The 6,000-nt window shown below is 36.3% G+C and overlaps 1 protein-coding gene across 9 annotated transcripts in view; it reads left to right on the forward strand.

The window, feature by feature from the left end:
• TMEM255A (transmembrane protein 255A) overlaps positions 1-6,000 on the forward strand; it is a 78,340-nt gene that overhangs the window by 21,347 nt on the left and 50,993 nt on the right. The window lies entirely within an intron of this gene.

A 6,000-nucleotide genomic window follows, 5' to 3' on the forward strand; every position in this document is an offset into this window, starting at 1 on the left:
GATTCAGGGCATTCCTATGTAGCTCTCTACTAGATCCCTCAACCCCCTTTCACCACTTTCCATTTCATACTATTCCAGACATCTGGCCAAGGGCCGACTTCTCCATTAAGCATAATAGGCACAATGCCTATTACCCACAGTATTTTCAAGGTCACATAAAGATATCACCATTTATTTTCAAAGAAGTAAAATGATGAACTTTTAGGTCTAAAGAAAGTTTTTGCATATAATATAGATATATATACACCAATGCAGTCATAAGATTAAAATAAATAAAATATAATTTTCAATAGGTTTTAATGGAGGAAGGGTCCCACAAAAGTAGAAGTGCCTAAGTCTCAGGGAAGTCATAACATGGCTCTGATCTGGCACTCAAACCAAATTCAAAAGTGAGCTATAGCAACTTATTGAGCCCCACAGCAAACTCAAATACTCATTTGATTCCAACTGAACCAACATTTAAAATGAAAATATCTCATGAACAAGTTGCAAATTTTTTGTTTTCTAAAACAATTGAATTGGAACAAAATTGTATTTTCAGCATATTTTGTGGATTAATGATATTTTATTCCATTTTGGTCATTGACTAATAGTGCAGGTTATCCTGAGGGATTGTCATGGGTATGGTTGGATATGGGAAAGGATGATTTGCAACATTATTATATCAATTCCAACTTGTTCTTGGACCCTCCTCCCAGATATAAGAGTCAGCCCCTCCTTTGCCAAGATTAGAGGAGTTCATATGGTCAGCACTGCCATCCAAACAGTCTCTGAAATCTCATTTCAGGAGATAATTTCTGAGCAGGGAGAAAATAAAAAGGTGGGAGAGAGAAGCCCTTTGCCCAATTTTCTTTTAGGGCCATGAATATAAATGTAGGCCCTTTTATCAGACCCATCCCTTCTGATTTTATCTGAGAGCAGCCATCTTCTTCATTTTTTTCTTCTTAAAAAGGCAAATGATACATCAGGAACTTGTAACATCCACAATCCTATGACACTGACATAACAATTCTTATAATTTTTGCATATTACCCTCCAAGTACATACCTACTTTTGTAGCATGGTTGCAGTCAATCATAGTATGCATGCTATTTTGTATTTAACAGGAGCCATCTTAATAACAATAATGCCTTGTTTTTGAGTAATGCATTTAGATTTTCAATGTGCCTTCACATGTATTATCTCATCTGAGACCCATAGCAATCCTGGGAGGATTTTGGCACAGCAATATTATCCCCATTTGACAAGCAGTGTTCACTCTGAGGCTGTCTTCATGGCAACACAGGCCTTGTGGCAAACCAGAAGACTGCAGTAGGTTTTGATGGCATCATGAACTAAAAATGTCTTCCTCCATTCCCCCCCCCCTCGTTCCTATTTATTTTTATTAGTTTCAAATATAAAAAACAACATAATGATTAGATATTTACACCCCTCACAAAGCAATAACCCCACCAAGTCTACTACCCATCTGACATCATACGTAGCTATTACAATACAAGGGAAGATATTCCCAATGCTGTACTTCACATCTTGTGAAATATATACATACATACATATATTGCAGGTGCCAAAAAATATATACACATGACTTGTACTCATCTTTTGTTATTGGTATATATTGAATATCACAATTTTAATACATTTTTCCTTTCTTAAAATGTGTATACATTTTTTGGCACCCTCTGTATATATTTATAGTTGACATTCAATATTATTTTATATTAGTTTCAAGTGTACAGCACTGTGGTTAGGTATTTATCTAAGAAGTGATCCCCCTGATAAATCCAGTAACCATCTGACACCCTATATAGTCTACAACATTATTAATTTTATTCCCCATACTGTATTTCACATCCCCGTGACTATTTTGTGACTACCAATTTGTACTTCCTAACCCCATCACCATTCACACCCATCCCATAACCCCTCTCCAATCAAGCAACCATCAGTTTATTCCCTGTATCTATGAGTTTATTTCTGTTTTCTTTGCTAGGCTATTCTGTTCTTTAGATTCCACATATAAGCGAGATCATACGGTATTTGTCTTTCTCAGTCTGACTTATTTCACTTAACATAATGTCCTCTAGGTCCACCCATATTGTTGCAAATGGTAAGATTTCGTTCTTTTTTATGGGAGAGTAATATTCCATTGTATAAATGTACCACGATTTCTTTATTTTTTATTTTGTTTCCCTTGCCTGAGGAGATATATCAGTAAAAATATTACTAAGGGTAGTGTCTGAGATTTTACTTCCAATATTTTCTTCTAGGAGTTTTATGGTTTCAGGTCTTATATTTAAGTCTTTATCCCATTTTGAGTTTATTCTTGTATATGGCATGAGAAGGTAGTCCAGTTTCATTTTTTTGCATGTATCTTTCCAGCTACATTTATTAAATAGACTATCTTTACCCCAATGTAAATTCTTGCTTCTTTTGTCATAGAGTAAATGACTGTATAGGCATGGATTTATTTCTGGGCTTTCTATTCTGTTCCATTGATCTATGTATCTGTTTTTAGTCCTATACCATGCTGTTTTGATTACTATAGCCTTGTATGGTGTTTCCCCAAAAATATGACATAACTGGAAAATAAGCCCTAGCATAATTTTTCAGGATGCTCGTAATATAAGCCCTACCCCAGACATAAGCCCCAGTTAAGATTGTCAGCCAGACATGACTGTTTGAATAAATGTAGATTTTTGTACATGAATAAATGTAGATTGTTGGAGCAAAAATTAATATAAGACCCGATCTTATTTTCAGGGAAACACAATCAATAGTATAATATGATATAAGGTAGCATGATACCTCCAACTTTGTTCTTTCTCAGGATTGCCGTGGCTATTCAGGGTCTTTTATGGTTCCATATAAATTTCAGGATTATTTGTTCTAGTTCTGTGAAAAATACCATTGGTTTATTCATAAGGATTGCATGGAATCTACATATTGCTTTGGGTGGTATGGACATTTTAACTATATTAATTCTTCCTATCCATGAGTGTGGTATATGTTTCCATTTATTTGTAACTTCCTTAATTTTTCTCTTTAATTTTCTGAGTACAGGTCTTTTATTTCCTTGGTTAAATTTACTTCTAAGTATTTTATTATTTGATGCAATTGTAAATGGGATTGTTTTCTTAATTTCTCTTTCTGCTAGCTTGTTATTGGTGCATAAATATGCAACTCATTTCTCAATATTAATTTTGTATCCTGCTACTTTACTAGTTTCATTTATCAGTTCAAATAGTCTTTTGGTGGAATCTTTGGGGATCTCTATATATAGTATGATGTCATCTGCAAATAATTACAATTTTACTACTTCCTTTCCCATTCAGATGCTTTTTATTTATTTTTCTTGTCTGATTTCTGCGGATAGAACTTCCAGGACTATGTTGAATAAAAATGGTGAAAATGGGCACCATGTCTTGTTCCTGATCTTAAAGGGAATGTTTTTAACTTTTCTCCATTGAGTATGATATTACCTGTGGGTTTGTCATACATGGCCTTCATTATGTTGAGATATTTTCTCTCTATTCCCACTTGGCTGAGAGTTTTTATCATAAATGGATGCTGGATTTTGTCAATTTTTTTCTGCATCTATTGATATGACCGTGTGTTTTTATTTTTAATTTTGTTTATGTAGTGCACCATGTTAATTGATTCACAGATATTGAACCAGGCTTGCATCCCAGAAATGAATCCCACTTGATTGTGGTGTATGATATTTTTAATGTATTGCTGAATTTGGTTTGCTAATATTTTGTTGAGGATTTTTCATGAATATTCATTAGCGATATTGACCTATAGTTTTATTTTTTGTAATGTCTTTGTCTGGTTTTGGAATCAGGGTAATGGTGGCCTCATAAAATGAGCTTGGGAGCCTTCCCTCCTCCTGGAATTTTTGGGATAGTTTGAGGTGAATAAGTTTTAATTGTTTTCTGAATGCTTGGTAAAATTCACCTGTGAAGCCACCTGGTCCAGGACTTTTGTTTGTTGGGAGCTTGTTGATTACTGATTCACTTTTTTTGGTAGTATTGGTTTGTTCAGGTTTTCTGTTTCTTCTTGATTCAGCCTCGGAAGATTGTATATTTTTGGAATTTATCCATTTCTTCCAGATTGTCCAAATTGTTGGCATATAGTTGCTGATAGTATTTTCTTAAATTTTTGTTTTTGTATTTCTGAGGTGTTGGCTGTTACCTCTCTTTCATATCTGATTTTTTTAAAAGATTTTATTGGGGAATTGGGGAAGAGGAATAGTGTTGGGGAATTGGGAAAGGGGACCAGCCAAGTTGTTGTTCTTCAATCTTCGTTGTGGAGGGCACCAGTCGCCATCTGGCTTCCCATCAGCAGCTCGTGGCCTCTAAGCTCAAGGTGCTGTGTTCAAACTTAGTTGCAGGTGGGCTAGCCAGCATCCCATGCGGGAGTCGCACCAGCAGCCTTGTTGCTAAGAGTGCATGCTCTATCCACTGAGTCATCCGGGCAGCAGCTTAGCTCAAGGTGCCGAGTTCAGTCTTAGATGTGGTTGGGCGTAGCCACCATCCAACAGGCAGTCTTGTTGTTACATCAGCTGAGCCATCCTGCCCCCTGTTGGCAGCTCAGCGACAGCTCAGCTCAGGTGCAGCGTCACTGGCCCATGTGGGAATTGAACTGGCGGCCCCGTTGCTCAGAGCCCTTAAGCCAACTCTTAACCAACTGAGCCACTTGACCAGCCCTCATTTCTGACTTTATTTATTGGGGACTTCTCTCTTCTCTTGATGAGTCTGTTAAAGATTTGTCCATTTTTGTTTATCTTTTTTAAAAAACCCAGCTCTTGGTTTCATTGATCTTGTGTGTGTGTGTGTGGTGTGTGTGTGTGTATCTGTATTTCATTCATTTCCACTCTGATCTTTATTATTTTCTTTTTTGTACTCACTTTGGGCTTTGTTTGCTGTTCTTTTTCCAGTCCCTGTAGGTGTAAAGATGGACTGTTTATTTGACATTTTTCTGGTATTCTTAGGTAGGCCTGCATTGCTATGAATTTTCCTCTTAGGACTGCTTTCTCTGTGTCCCATAGATTTTGGGTCATTGTGTTTTCATTTTCATTTATCTCAAGGTATCTTTTGATTTCTTCCTTGATCTCATTGTTGACCTATTCATTATTTACTAGCATGTTATTTAGTCTCTATGTGATTGCGTGTTTTTCAGTTTTTTTCTTGTAATTGATCTCTAGTTTCATACCATTGTGGTCAGAGAAGACGCTTGGTATGATTTCAATCTTGTTAAAATTTATTGAGACTTGTTTTGTGGCCCAACATGTGGTCTATCTTGGAAAATGTTCCATGTGCACTTGAAAATAATGAGTATTCTGCTGCTTTGGGGTGTAATGCCTTAAAAATATCAATTAAATTAATCTGATTGCTGTTTCTGTTTTTATTTTCTATCAAGAAAATTTGTCCATTGGTGTCAGTGGGGTGTTAAATTCCTCCATTATGATTGTGCTATTGCTGATCTCTGCTTTTATGTCAGTCAATATTTGCTTTATGTATTAAGTGCTCATATGTTAGGTACATAAGTGTTTACTAGGGTGATGTACTCTTATTGGATTGATCCCTTTATAATTATGTAATGTCTTTCTTTGTCTCTTATTATAGTCTTCATTTTAAAGTTCATTTTGTCTGATGTAAGTATTGCTACTCCAGCTTTTTTTCCTTTACATTGGTGTGAAACATTTTTTTTCCATCCCTTTACTTTCAGTCTGTGTGTGTCTTTGGATCTGACATGGGTCTATTGTAGACAGCATATTCATGGGTCTTGGGTTTTTTTGTTTATTTTTAAAAATTGTGGGGATGGGAACAGCGCTGGGGAATTGGGGGAAGGAGAACACACAATTTTCTGTCGTTTTGTTCTTCAGTCTAGTTGTGGTGGATGTTGCTTTACTGGCCCAAGTTGGCACCATCATTGCGCTCTTCCCGGGCGAGGCAGATCAGTCGCCGGCTTCTGGACAGCCGCTCACTGCGGCTG

Source organism: Hipposideros armiger, unplaced genomic scaffold (genome assembly GCF_001890085.2).
Source record: "Hipposideros armiger isolate ML-2016 unplaced genomic scaffold, ASM189008v1 scaffold_1458, whole genome shotgun sequence".
Taxonomy (NCBI): Eukaryota; Metazoa; Chordata; class Mammalia; order Chiroptera; family Hipposideridae; genus Hipposideros; species Hipposideros armiger.